The 15,586-nt window shown below is 36.7% G+C and overlaps 2 non-coding genes across 2 annotated transcripts; both read right to left on the bottom strand.

Moving 5' to 3' along the window:
• Positions 1-8,862: 8,862 nt before the first annotated feature.
• Positions 8,863-8,945, bottom strand: TRNAL-CAG (transfer RNA leucine (anticodon CAG)). Its single transcript has one exon. It is a non-coding gene; the product is annotated as a tRNA-Leu (tRNA).
• Positions 8,946-15,170: 6,225 nt separating this feature from the next.
• Positions 15,171-15,253, bottom strand: TRNAL-CAG (transfer RNA leucine (anticodon CAG)). Its single transcript has one exon. It is a non-coding gene; the product is annotated as a tRNA-Leu (tRNA).
• Between the last annotated feature and the right edge of the window lie 333 nt (positions 15,254-15,586).

Below are 15,586 nucleotides of genomic sequence, written 5' to 3'. Positions count from 1 at the left end.
AACCCACGCCTCCAGGAGAGACTGCGACCTGAACGCAACGCCTTAGACCGCTCGGCCATCCTGACATACAAAAGCTTAGGTTTTCGAAAAGTTGAATATAACAAAAAAGACAGCATATAGCTCTGCTGTTTATGTTGCTGTTAAGACTTTTGATTTAAAGTATGGGTACAAATTGATTTTACAATCATTTGCACAGAAATATGTTCCTACTTGGCTAAATGACAGACATCTTGTACAAATAACATCGAAAAAGCTTTTTTAGTCATAGTTTAGCTTTTTCTAATTTGAATTTCCAATTGAATTTGGTATATGATGTACTTTTTTTCCCAATTCTTACAATGTCATGGGTTAAGACAGTATAGTTTTCTTTTAATTTTCAGCATTGTGAAGCTTGTGCCAGAGTTTGTTGCTTAATCCATATTCATGCACCATTGAAATAGAATTTGGGAATCTTTAAAGAGCTGGCTAATGAATTTGGCTTATATGCTTGGTAGGATTGCTTTGTGGCGACACCAGTGGGATTTGAGGCCATGAGCTCTGTTTTACAAGAGCAATGCTCTGACCAATAATCATTGGAGCCCTCATTCGTAATGTGGAAGGTATTTTATCTTGCAAGGAAAATATATGAGGAAATGTAGATGATAAAAATGTAATGGAATAGGAGATGGAAATCAGAAGTACGATTGAAGACCTTATTTCCAAGGAAGGCTGCAACCTGAATTGTGGTTTGTTTCAAAGGGGTAATTATGTTGTGAGCGCTCGAGATTTCCGTGGTGGAAATTGAAACTGAGGTGTGAAGTGAGTGTTTGTCCAATTTTTAGGATGTTTTGTTACCTTTAAATTAGTATGAGGATATATAGAAGAAAGATAAAATGTAACCTTACTGTCAGGAGTGGGATTTGAACCCACGCCTCCAGGAGAGACTGCGACCTGAACGCAACGCCTTAGACCGCTCGGCCATCCTGACATACAAAAGCTTAGGTTTTCGAAAAGTTGAATATAACAAAAAAGACAGCATATAGCTCTGCTGTTTATGTTGCTGTTAAGACTTTTGATTTAAAGTATGGGTACAAATTGATTTTACAATCATTTGCACAGAAATATGTTCCTACTTGGCTAAATGACAGACATCTTGTACAAATAACATCGAAAAAGCTTTTTTAGTCATAGTTTAGCTTTTTCTAATTTGAATTTCCAATTGAATTTGGTATATGATGTACTTTTTTCCCAATTCTTACAATGTCATGGGTTAAGACAGTATAGTTTTCTTTTAATTTTCAGCATTGGGAAGCTTGTGCCAGAGTTTGTTGCTTAATCCATATTCATGCACCATTGAAATAGAATTTGGGAATCTTTAAAGAGCTGGCTAATGAATTTGGCTTATATGCTTGGTAGGATTGCTTTGTGGCGACACCAGTGGGATTTGAGGCCATGAGCTCTGCTTTACAAGAGCAATGCTCTGACCAATAATCATTGGAGCCCTCATTCGTAATGTGGAAGGTATTTTATCTTGCAAGGAAAATATATGAGGAAATGTAGATGATAAAAATGTAATGGAATAGGAGATGGAAATCAGAAGTACGATTGAAGACCTTATTTCCAAGGAAGGCTGCAACCTGAATTGTGGTTTGTTTCAAAGGGGTAATTATGTTGTGAGCGCTCGAGATTTCCGTGGTGGAAATTGAAACTGAGGTGTGAAGTGAGTGTTTGTCCAATTTTTAGGATGTTTTGTTACCTTTAAATTAGTATGAGGATATATAGAAGAAAGATAAAATGTAACCTTACTGTCAGGAGTGGGATTTGAACCCACGCCTCCAGGAGAGACTGCGACCTGAACGCAACGCCTTAGACCGCTCGGCCATCCTGACATACAAAAGCTTAGGTTTTCGAAAAGTTGAATATAACAAAAAAGACAGCATATAGCTCTGCTGTTTATGTTGCTGTTAAGACTTTTGATTTAAAGTATGGGTACAAATTGATTTTACAATCATTTGCACAGAAATATGTTCCTACTTGGCTAAATGACAGACATCTTGTACAAATAACATCGAAAAAGCTTTTTTAGTCATAGTTTAGCTTTTTCTAATTTGAATTTCCAATTGAATTTGGTATATGATGTACTTTTTTCCCAATTCTTACAATGTCATGGGTTAAGACAGTATAGTTTTCTTTTAATTTTCAGCATTGGGAAGCTTGTGCCAGAGTTTGTTGCTTAATCCATATTCATGCACCATTGAAATAGAATTTGGGAATCTTTAAAGAGCTGGCTAATGAATTTGGCTTATATGCTTGGTAGGATTGCTTTGTGGCGACACCAGTGGGATTTGAGGCCATGAGCTCTGCTTTACAAGAGCAATGCTCTGACCAATAATCATTGGAGCCCTCATTCGTAATGTGGAAGGTATTTTATCTTGCAAGGAAAATATATGAGGAAATGTAGATGATAAAAATGTAATGGAATAGGAGATGGAAATCAGAAGTACGATTGAAGACCTTATTTCCAAGGAAGGCTGCAACCTGAATTGTGGTTTGTTTCAAAGGGGTAATTATGTTGTGAGCGCTCGAGATTTCCGTGGTGGAAATTGAAACTGAGGTGTGAAGTGAGTGTTTGTCCAATTTTTAGGATGTTTTGTTACCTTTAAATTAGTATGAGGATATATAGAAGAAAGATAAAATGTAACCTTACTGTCAGGAGTGGGATTTGAACCCACGCCTCCAGGAGAGACTGCGACCTGAACGCAGCACCTTAGACCGCTCGGCCATCCTGACATACAAAAGCTTAGGTTTTCGAAAAGTTGAATATAACAAAAAAGACAGCATATAGCTCTGCTGTTTATGTTGCTGTTAAGACTTTTGATTTAAAGTATGGGTACAAATTGATTTTACAATCATTTGCACAGAAATATGTTCCTACTTGGCTAAATGACAGACATCTTGTACAAATAACATCGAAAAAGCTTTTTTAGTCATAGTTTAGCTTTTTCTAATTTGAATTTCCAATTGAATTTGGTATATGATGTACTTTTTTCCCAATTCTTACAATGTCATGGGTTAAGACAGTATAGTTTTCTTTTAATTTTCAGCATTGGGAAGCTTGTGCCAGAGTTTGTTGCTTAATCCATATTCATGCACCATTGAAATAGAATTTGGGAATCTTTAAAGAGCTGGCTAATGAATTTGGCTTATATGCTTGGTAGGATTGCTTTGTGGCGACACCAGTGGGATTTGAGGCCATGAGCTCTGCTTTACAAGAGCAATGCTCTGACCAATAATCATTGGAGCCCTCATTCGTAATGTGGAAGGTATTTTATCTTGCAAGGAAAATATATGAGGAAATGTAGATGATAAAAATGTAATGGAATAGGAGATGGAAATCAGAAGTACGATTGAAGACCTTATTTCCAAGGAAGGCTGCAACCTGAATTGTGGTTTGTTTCAAAGGGGTAATTATGTTGTGAGCGCTCGAGATTTCCGTGGTGGAAATTGAAACTGAGGTGTGAAGTGAGTGTTTGTCCAATTTTTAGGATGTTTTGTTACCTTTAAATTAGTATGAGGATATATAGAAGAAAGATAAAATGTAACCTTACTGTCAGGAGTGGGATTTGAACCCACGCCTCCAGGAGAGACTGCGACCTGAACGCAACGCCTTAGACCGCTCGGCCATCCTGACATACAAAAGCTTAGGTTTTCGAAAAGTTGAATATAACAAAAAAGACAGCATATAGCTCTGCTGTTTATGTTGCTGTTAAGACTTTTGATTTAAAGTATGGGTACAAATTGATTTTACAATCATTTGCACAGAAATATGTTCCTACTTGGCTAAATGACAGACATCTTGTACAAATAACATCGAAAAAGCTTTTTTAGTCATAGTTTAGCTTTTTCTAATTTGAATTTCCAATTGAATTTGGTATATGATGTACTTTTTTCCCAATTCTTACAATGTCATGGGTTAAGACAGTATAGTTTTCTTTTAATTTTCAGCATTGGGAAGCTTGTGCCAGAGTTTGTTGCTTAATCCATATTCATGCACCATTGAAATAGAATTTGGGAATCTTTAAAGAGCTGGCTAATGAATTTGGCTTATATGCTTGGTAGGATTGCTTTGTGGCGACACCAGTGGGATTTGAGGCCATGAGCTCTGCTTTACAAGAGCAATGCTCTGACCAATAATCATTGGAGCCCTCATTCGTAATGTGGAAGGTATTTTATCTTGCAAGGAAAATATATGAGGAAATGTAGATGATAAAAATGTAATGGAATAGGAGATGGAAATCAGAAGTACGATTGAAGACCTTATTTCCAAGGAAGGCTGCAACCTGAATTGTGGTTTGTTTCAAAGGGGTAATTATGTTGTGAGCGCTCGAGATTTCCGTGGTGGAAATTGAAACTGAGGTGTGAAGTGAGTGTTTGTCCAATTTTTAGGATGTTTTGTTACCTTTAAATTAGTATGAGGATATATAGAAGAAAGATAAAATGTAACCTTACTGTCAGGAGTGGGATTTGAACCCACGCCTCCAGGAGAGACTGCGACCTGAACGCAGCACCTTAGACCGCTCGGCCATCCTGACATACAAAAGCTTAGGTTTTCGAAAAGTTGAATATAACAAAAAAGACAGCATATAGCTCTGCTGTTTATGTTGCTGTTAAGACTTTTGATTTAAAGTATGGGTACAAATTGATTTTACAATCATTTGCACAGAAATATGTTCCTACTTGGCTAAATGACAGACATCTTGTACAAATAACATCGAAAAAGCTTTTTTAGTCATAGTTTAGCTTTTTCTAATTTGAATTTCCAATTGAATTTGGTATATGATGTACTTTTTTCCCAATTCTTACAATGTCATGGGTTAAGACAGTATAGTTTTCTTTTAATTTTCAGCATTGGGAAGCTTGTGCCAGAGTTTGTTGCTTAATCCATATTCATGCACCATTGAAATAGAATTTGGGAATCTTTAAAGAGCTGGCTAATGAATTTGGCTTATATGCTTGGTAGGATTGCTTTGTGGCGACACCAGTGGGATTTGAGGCCATGAGCTCTGCTTTACAAGAGCAATGCTCTGACCAATAATCATTGGAGCCCTCATTCGTAATGTGGAAGGTATTTTATCTTGCAAGGAAAATATATGAGGAAATGTAGATGATAAAAATGTAATGGAATAGGAGATGGAAATCAGAAGTACGATTGAAGACCTTATTTCCAAGGAAGGCTGCAACCTGAATTGTGGTTTGTTTCAAAGGGGTAATTATGTTGTGAGCGCTCGAGATTTCCGTGGTGGAAATTGAAACTGAGGTGTGAAGTGAGTGTTTGTCCAATTTTTAGGATGTTTTGTTACCTTTAAATTAGTATGAGGATATATAGAAGAAAGATAAAATGTAACCTTACTGTCAGGAGTGGGATTTGAACCCACGCCTCCAGGAGAGACTGCGACCTGAACGCAACGCCTTAGACCGCTCGGCCATCCTGACATACAAAAGCTTAGGTTTTCGAAAAGTTGAATATAACAAAAAAGACAGCATATAGCTCTGCTGTTTATGTTGCTGTTAAGACTTTTGATTTAAAGTATGGGTACAAATTGATTTTACAATCATTTGCACAGAAATATGTTCCTACTTGGCTAAATGACAGACATCTTGTACAAATAACATCGAAAAAGCTTTTTTAGTCATAGTTTAGCTTTTTCTAATTTGAATTTCCAATTGAATTTGGTATATGATGTACTTTTTTCCCAATTCTTACAATGTCATGGGTTAAGACAGTATAGTTTTCATTTAATTTTCAGCATTGGGAAGCTTGTGCCAGAGTTTGTTGCTTAATCCATATTCATGCACCATTGAAATAGAATTTGGGAATCTTTAAAGAGCTGGCTAATGAATTTGGCTTATATGCTTGGTAGGATTGCTTTGTGGCGACACCAGTGGGATTTGAGGCCATGAGCTCTGCTTTACAAGAGCAATGCTCTGACCAATAATCATTGGAGCCCTCATTCGTAATGTGGAAGGTATTTTATCTTGCAAGGAAAATATATGAGGAAATGTAGATGATAAAAATGTAATGGAATAGGAGATGGAAATCAGAAGTACGATTGAAGACCTTATTTCCAAGGAAGGCTGCAACCTGAATTGTGGTTTGTTTCAAAGGGGTAATTATGTTGTGAGCGCTCGAGATTTCCGTGGTGGAAATTGAAACTGAGGTGTGAAGTGAGTGTTTGTCCAATTTTTAGGATGTTTTGTTACCTTTAAATTAGTATGAGGATATATAGAAGAAAGATAAAATGTAACCTTACTGTCAGGAGTGGGATTTGAACCCACGCCTCCAGGAGAGACTGCGACCTGAACGCAACGCCTTAGACCGCTCGGCCATCCTGACATACAAAAGCTTAGGTTTTCGAAAAGTTGAATATAACAAAAAAGACAGCATATAGCTCTGCTGTTTATGTTGCTGTTAAGACTTTTGATTTAAAGTATGGGTACAAATTGATTTTACAATCATTTGCACAGAAATATGTTCCTACTTGGCTAAATGACAGACATCTTGTACAAATAACATCGAAAAAGCTTTTTTAGTCATAGTTTAGCTTTTTCTAATTTGAATTTCCAATTGAATTTGGTATATGATGTACTTTTTTCCCAATTCTTACAATGTCATGGGTTAAGACAGTATAGTTTTCTTTTAATTTTCAGCATTGGGAAGCTTGTGCCAGAGTTTGTTGCTTAATCCATATTCATGCACCATTGAAATAGAATTTGGGAATCTTTAAAGAGCTGGCTAATGAATTTGGCTTATATGCTTGGTAGGATTGCTTTGTGGCGACACCAGTGGGATTTGAGGCCATGAGCTCTGCTTTACAAGAGCAATGCTCTGACCAATAATCATTGGAGCCCTCATTCGTAATGTGGAAGGTATTTTATCTTGCAAGGAAAATATATGAGGAAATGTAGATGATAAAAATGTAATGGAATAGGAGATGGAAATCAGAAGTACGATTGAAGACCTTATTTCCAAGGAAGGCTGCAACCTGAATTGTGGTTTGTTTCAAAGGGGTAATTATGTTGTGAGCGCTCGAGATTTCCGTGGTGGAAATTGAAACTGAGGTGTGAAGTGAGTGTTTGTCCAATTTTTAGGATGTTTTGTTACCTTTAAATTAGTATGAGGATATATAGAAGAAAGATAAAATGTAACCTTACTGTCAGGAGTGGGATTTGAACCCACGCCTCCAGGAGAGACTGCGACCTGAACGCAGCACCTTAGACCGCTCGGCCATCCTGACATACAAAAGCTTAGGTTTTCGAAAAGTTGAATATAACAAAAAAGACAGCATATAGCTCTGCTGTTTATGTTGCTGTTAAGACTTTTGATTTAAAGTATGGGTACAAATTGATTTTACAATCATTTGCACAGAAATATGTTCCTACTTGGCTAAATGACAGTATAGTTTTCTTTTAATTTTCAGCATTGGGAAGCTTGTGCCAGAGTTTGTTGCTTAATCCATATTCATGCACCATTGAAATAGAATTTGGGAATCTTTAAAGAGCTGGCTAATGAATTTGGCTTATATGCTTGGTAGGATTGCTTTGTGGCGACACCAGTGGGATTTGAGGCCATGAGCTCTGCTTTACAAGAGCAATGCTCTGACCAATAATCATTGGAGCCCTCATTCGTAATGTGGAAGGTATTTTATCTTGCAAGGAAAATATATGAGGAAATGTAGATGATAAAAATGTAATGGAATAGGAGATGGAAATCAGAAGTACGATTGAAGACCTTATTTCCAAGGAAGGCTGCAACCTGAATTGTGGTTTGTTTCAAAGGGGTAATTATGTTGTGAGCGCTCGAGATTTCCGTGGTGGAAATTGAAACTGAGGTGTGAAGTGAGTGTTTGTCCAATTTTTAGGATGTTTTGTTACCTTTAAATTAGTATGAGGATATATAGAAGAAAGATAAAATTTAACCTTACTGTCAGGAGTGGGATTTGAACCCACGCCTCCAGGAGAGACTGCGACCTGAACGCAGCACCTTAGACCGCTCGGCCATCCTGACATACAAAAGCTTAGGTTTTCGAAAAGTTGAATATAACAAAAAAGACAGCATATAGCTCTGCTGTTTATGTTGCTGTTAAGACTTTTGATTTAAAGTATGGGTACAAATTGATTTTACAATCATTTGCACAGAAATATGTTCCTACTTGGCTAAATGACAGACATCTTGTACAAATAACATCGAAAAAGCTTTTTTAGTCATAGTTTAGCTTTTTCTAATTTGAATTTCCAATTGAATTTGGTATATGATGTACTTTTTTCCCAATTCTTACAATGTCATGGGTTAAGACAGTATAGTTTTCTTTTAATTTTCAGCATTGGGAAGCTTGTGCCAGAGTTTGTTGCTTAATCCATATTCATGCACCATTGAAATAGAATTTGGGAATCTTTAAAGAGCTGGCTAATGAATTTGGCTTATATGCTTGGTAGGATTGCTTTGTGGCGACACCAGTGGGATTTGAGGCCATGAGCTCTGCTTTACAAGAGCAATGCTCTGACCAATAATCATTGGAGCCCTCATTCGTAATGTGGAAGGTATTTTATCTTGCAAGGAAAATATATGAGGAAATGTAGATGATAAAAATGTAATGGAATAGGAGATGGAAATCAGAAGTACGATTGAAGACCTTATTTCCAAGGAAGGCTGCAACCTGAATTGTGGTTTGTTTCAAAGGGGTAATTATGTTGTGAGCGCTCGAGATTTCCGTGGTGGAAATTGAAACTGAGGTGTGAAGTGAGTGTTTGTCCAATTTTTAGGATGTTTTGTTACCTTTAAATTAGTATGAGGATATATAGAAGAAAGATAAAATGTAACCTTACTGTCAGGAGTGGGATTTGAACCCACGCCTCCAGGAGAGACTGCGACCTGAACGCAGCGCCTTAGACCGCTCGGCCATCCTGACATACAAAAGCTTAGGTTTTCGAAAAGTTGAATATAACAAAAAAGACAGCATATAGCTCTGCTGTTTATGTTGCTGTTAAGACTTTTGATTTAAAGTATGGGTACAAATTGATTTTACAATCATTTGCACAGAAATATGTTCCTACTTGGCTAAATGACAGACATCTTGTACAAATAACATCGAAAAAGCTTTTTTAGTCATAGTTTAGCTTTTTCTAATTTGAATTTCCAATTGAATTTGGTATATGATGTACTTTTTTTCCCAATTCTTACAATGTCATGGGTTAAGACAGTATAGTTTTCTTTTAATTTTCAGCATTGGGAAGCTTGTGCCAGAGTTTGTTGCTTAATCCATATTCATGCACCATTGAAATAGAATTTGGGAATCTTTAAAGAGCTGGCTAATGAATTTGGCTTATATGCTTGGTAGGATTGCTTTGTGGCGACACCAGTGGGATTTGAGGCCATGAGCTCTGCTTTACAAGAGCAATGCTCTGACCAATAATCATTGGAGCCCTCATTCGTAATGTGGAAGGTATTTTATCTTGCAAGGAAAATATATGAGGAAATGTAGATGATAAAAATGTAATGGAATAGGAGATGGAAATCAGAAGTACGATTGAAGACCTTATTTCCAAGGAAGGCTGCAACCTGAATTGTGGTTTGTTTCAAAGGGGTAATTATGTTGTGAGCGCTCGAGATTTCCGTGGTGGAAATTGAAACTGAGGTGTGAAGTGAGTGTTTGTCCAATTTTTAGGATGTTTTGTTACCTTTAAATTAGTATGAGGATATATAGAAGAAAGATAAAATGTAACCTTACTGTCAGGAGTGGGATTTGAACCCACGCCTCCAGGAGAGACTGCGACCTGAACGCAACGCCTTAGACCGCTCGGCCATCCTGACATACAAAAGCTTAGGTTTTCGAAAAGTTGAATATAACAAAAAAGACAGCATATAGCTCTGCTGTTTATGTTGCTGTTAAGACTTTTGATTTAAAGTATGGGTACAAATTGATTTTACAATCATTTGCACAGAAATATGTTCCTACTTGGCTAAATGACAGACATCTTGTACAAATAACATCGAAAAAGCTTTTTTAGTCATAGTTTAGCTTTTTCTAATTTGAATTTCCAATTGAATTTGGTATATGATGTACTTTTTTCCCAATTCTTACAATGTCATGGGTTAAGACAGTATAGTTTTCTTTTAATTTTCAGCATTGGGAAGCTTGTGCCAGAGTTTGTTGCTTAATCCATATTCATGCACCATTGAAATAGAATTTGGGAATCTTTAAAGAGCTGGCTAATGAATTTGGCTTATATGCTTGGTAGGATTGCTTTGTGGCGACACCAGTGGGATTTGAGGCCATGAGCTCTGCTTTACAAGAGCAATGCTCTGACCAATAATCATTGGAGCCCTCATTCGTAATGTGGAAGGTATTTTATCTTGCAAGGAAAATATATGAGGAAATGTAGATGATAAAAATGTAATGGAATAGGAGATGGAAATCAGAAGTACGATTGAAGACCTTATTTCCAAGGAAGGCTGCAACCTGAATTGTGGTTTGTTTCAAAGGGGTAATTATGTTGTGAGCGCTCGAGATTTCCGTGGTGGAAATTGAAACTGAGGTGTGAAGTGAGTGTTTGTCCAATTTTTAGGATGTTTTGTTACCTTTAAATTAGTATGAGGATATATAGAAGAAAGATAAAATGTAACCTTACTGTCAGGAGTGGGATTTGAACCCACGCCTCCAGGAGAGACTGCGACCTGAACGCAACGCCTTAGACCGCTCGGCCATCCTGACATACAAAAGCTTAGGTTTTCGAAAAGTTGAATATAACAAAAAAGACAGCATATAGCTCTGCTGTTTATGTTGCTGTTAAGACTTTTGATTTAAAGTATGGGTACAAATTGATTTTACAATCATTTGCACAGAAATATGTTCCTACTTGGCTAAATGACAGACATCTTGTACAAATAACATCGAAAAAGCTTTTTTAGTCATAGTTTAGCTTTTTCTAATTTGAATTTCCAATTGAATTTGGTATATGATGTACTTTTTTCCCAATTCTTACAATGTCATGGGTTAAGACAGTATAGTTTTCTTTTAATTTTCAGCATTGGGAAGCTTGTGCCAGAGTTTGTTGCTTAATCCATATTCATGCACCATTGAAATAGAATTTGGGAATCTTTAAAGAGCTGGCTAATGAATTTGGCTTATATGCTTGGTAGGATTGCTTTGTGGCGACACCAGTGGGATTTGAGGCCATGAGCTCTGCTTTACAAGAGCAATGCTCTGACCAATAATCATTGGAGCCCTCATTCGTAATGTGGAAGGTATTTTATCTTGCAAGGAAAATATATGAGGAAATGTAGATGATAAAAATGTAATGGAATAGGAGATGGAAATCAGAAGTACGATTGAAGACCTTATTTCCAAGGAAGGCTGCAACCTGAATTGTGGTTTGTTTCAAAGGGGTAATTATGTTGTGAGCGTTCGAGATTTCCGTGGTGGAAATTGAAACTGAGGTGTGAAGTGAGTGTTTGTCCAATTTTTAGGATGTTTTGTTACCTTTAAATTAGTATGAGGATATATAGAAGAAAGATAAAATGTAACCTTACTGTCAGGAGTGGGATTTGAACCCACGCCTCCAGGAGAGACTGCGACCTGAACGCAACGCCTTAGACCGCTCGGCCATCCTGACATACAAAAGCTTAGGTTTTCGAAAAGTTGAATATAACAAAAAAGACAGCATATAGCTCTGCTGTTTATGTTGCTGTTAAGACTTTTGATTTAAAGTATGGGTACAAATTGATTTTACAATCATTTGCACAGAAATATGTTCATACTTGGCTAAATGACAGACATCTTGTACAAATAACATCGAAAAAGCTTTTTTAGTCATAGTTTAGCTTTTTCTAATTTGAATTTCCAATTGAATTTGGTATATGATGTACTTTTTTCCCAATTCTTACAATGTCATGGGTTAAGACAGTATAGTTTTCTTTTAATTTTCAGCATTGGGAAGCTTGTGCCAGAGTTTGTTGCTTAATCCATATTCATGCACCATTGAAATAGAATTTGGGAATCTTTAAAGAGCTGGCTAATGAATTTGGCTTATATGCTTGGTAGGATTGCTTTGTGGCGACACCAGTGGGATTTGAGGCCATGAGCTCTGCTTTACAAGAGCAATGCTCTGACCAATAATCATTGGAGCCCTCATTCGTAATGTGGAAGGTATTTTATCTTGCAAGGAAAATATATGAGGAAATGTAGATGATAAAAATGTAATGGAATAGGAGATGGAAATCAGAAGTACGATTGAAGACCTTATTTCCAAGGAAGGCTGCAACCTGAATTGTGGTTTGTTTCAAAGGGGTAATTATGTTGTGAGCGCTCGAGATTTCCGTGGTGGAAATTGAAACTGAGGTGTGAAGTGAGTGTTTGTCCAATTTTTAGGATGTTTTGTTACCTTTAAATTAGTATGAGGATATATAGAAGAAAGATAAAATGTAACCTTACTGTCAGGAGTGGGATTTGAACCCACGCCTCCAGGAGAGACTGCAACCTGAACGCAACGCCTTAGACCGCTCGGCCATCCTGACATACAAAAGCTTAGGTTTTCGAAAAGTTGAATATAACAAAAAAGACAGCATATAGCTCTGCTGTTTATGTTGCTGTTAAGACTTTTGATTTAAAGTATGGGTACAAATTGATTTTACAATCATTTGCACAGAAATATGTTCCTACTTGGCTAAATGACAGACATCTTGTATAAATAACATCGAAAAAGCTTTTTTAGTCATAGTTTAGCTTTTTCTAATTTGAATTTCCAATTGAATTTGGTATATGATGTACTTTTTTCCCAATTCTTACAATGTCATGGGTTAAGACAGTATAGTTTTCTTTTAATTTTCAGCATTGGGAAGCTTGTGCCAGAGTTTGTTGCTTAATCCATATTCATGCACCATTGAAATAGAATTTGGGAATCTTTAAAGAGCTGGCTAATGAATTTGGCTTATATGCTTGGTAGGATTGCTTTGTGGCGACACCAGTGGGATTTGAGGCCATGAGCTCTGCTTTACAAGAGCAATGCTCTGACCAATAATCATTGGAGCCCTCATTCGGAATGTGGAAGGTATTTTATCTTGCAAGGAAAATATATGAGGAAATGTAGATGATAAAAATGTAATGGAATAGGAGATGGAAATCAGAAGTACGATTGAAGACCTTATTTCCAAGGAAGGCTGCAACCTGAATTGTGGTTTGTTTCAAAGGGGTAATTATGTTGTGAGCGCTCGAGATTTCCGTGGTGGAAATTGAAACTGAGGTGTGAAGTGAGTGTTTGTCCAATTTTTAGGATGTTTTGTTACCTTTAAATTAGTATGAGGATATATAGAAGAAAGATAAAATGTAACCTTACTGTCAGGAGTGGGATTTGAACCCACGCCTCCAGGAGAGACTGCGACCTGAATGCAGCGCCTTAGACCGCTCGGCCATCTTGACACACAAAAGCTTAGGTTTTCGAAAAGTTGAATATAACAAAAAAGACAGCATATAGCTCTGCTGTTTATGTTGCTGTTAAGACTTTTGATTTAAAGTATGGGTACAAATTGATTTTACAATCATTTGCACAGAAATATGTTCCTACTTGGCTAAATGACAGACATCTTGTACAAATAACATCGAAAAAGCTTTTTTAGTCATAGTTTAGCTTTTTCTAATTTGAATTTCCAATTGAATTTGGTATATGATGTACTTTTTTCCCAATTCTTACAATGTCATGGGTTAAGACAGTATAGTTTTCTTTTAATTTTCAGCATTGGGAAGCTTGTGCCAGAGTTTGTTGCTTAATCCATATTCATGCACCATTGAAATAGAATTTGGGAATCTTTAAAGAGCTGGCTAATGAATTTGGCTTATATGCTTGGTAGGATTGCTTTGTGGCAACACCAGTGGGATTTGAGGCCATGAGCTCTGCTTTACAAGAGCAATGCTCTGACCAATAATCATTGGAGCCCTCATTCGTAATGTGGAAGGTATTTTATCTTGCAAGGAAAATATATGAGGAAATGTAGATGATAAAAATGTAATGGAATAGGAGATGGAAATCAGAAGTACGATTGAAGACCTTATTTCCAAGGAAGGCTGCAACCTGAATTGTGGTTTGTTTCAAAGGGGTAATTATGTTGTGAGCGCTCGAGATTTCCGTGGTGGAAATTGAAACTGAGGTGTGAAGTGAGTGTTTGTCCAATTTTTAGGATGTTTTATTACCTTTAAATTAGTATGAGGATATATAGAAGAAAGATAAAATGTAACCTTACTGTCAGGAGTGGGATTTGAACCCACGCCTCCAGGAGAGACTGCGACCTGAACGCAACGCCTTAGACCGCTCAGCCATCCTGACATACAAAAGCTTAGGTCTTCGAAAAGTTGAATATAACAAAAAAGACAGCATATAGCTCTGCTGTTTATGTTGCTGTTAAGACTTTTGATTTAAAGTATGGGTACAAATTGATTTTACAATCATTTGCACAGAAATATGTTCCTACTTGGCTAAATGACAGACATCTTGTACAAATAACATCGAAAAAGCTTTTTTAGTCATAGTTTACCTTTTTCTAATTTGAATTTCCAATTGAATTTGGTATATGATGTACTTTTTTCCCAATTCTTACAATGTCATGGGTTAAGACAGTATAGTTTTCTTTTAATTTTCAGCATTGGGAAGCTTGTGCCAGAGTTTGTTGCTTAATCCATATTCATGCACCATTGAAATAGAATTTGGGAATCTTTAAAGAGCTGGCTAATGAATTTGGCTTATATGCTTGGTAGGATTGCTTTGTGGCGACACCAGTGGGATTTGAGGCCATGAGCTCTGCTTTACAAGAGCAATGCTCTGACCAATAATCATTGGAGCCCTCATTCGTAATGTGGAAGGTATTTTATCTTGCAAGGAAAATATATGAGGAAATGTAGATGATAAAAATGTAATGGAATAGGAGATGGAAATCAGAAGTACGATTGAAGACCTTATTTCCAAGGAAGGCTGCAACCTGAATTGTGGTTTGTTTCAAAGGGGTAATTATGTTGTGAGCGCTCGAGATTTCCGTGGTGGAAATTGAAACTGAGGTGTGAAGTGAGTGTTTGTCCAATTTTTAGGATGTTTTGTTACCTTTAAATTAGTATGAGGATATATAGAAGAAAGATAAAATGTAACCTTACTGTCAGGAGTGGGATTTGAACCCACGCCTCCAGGAGAGACTGCGACCTGAACGCAGCGCCTTAGACCGCTCGGCCATCCTGACATACAAAAGCTTAGGTTTTCGAAAAGTTGAATATAACAAAAAAGACAGCATATAGCTCTGCTGTTTATGTTGCTGTTAAGACTTTTGATTTAAAGTATGGGTACAAATTGATTTTACAATCATTTGCACAGAAATATGTTCCTACTTGGCTAAATGACAGACATCTTGTACAAATAACATCGAAAAAGCTTTTTTAGTCATAGTTTAGCTTTTTCTAATTTGAATTTCCAATTGAATTTGGTATATGATGTACTTTTTTCCCAATTCTTACAATGTCATGGGTTAAGACAGTATAGTTTTCTTTTAATTTTCAGCATTGGGAAGCTTGTGCCA

This window comes from Mixophyes fleayi, chromosome 1 (genome assembly GCF_038048845.1).
Source record: "Mixophyes fleayi isolate aMixFle1 chromosome 1, aMixFle1.hap1, whole genome shotgun sequence".
NCBI classification, from domain to species: Eukaryota; Metazoa; Chordata; class Amphibia; order Anura; family Limnodynastidae; genus Mixophyes; species Mixophyes fleayi.
The sequence above is the reverse complement of the archived record's forward strand: the minus strand, read 5'-3'. Positions and strand labels throughout refer to the sequence as shown.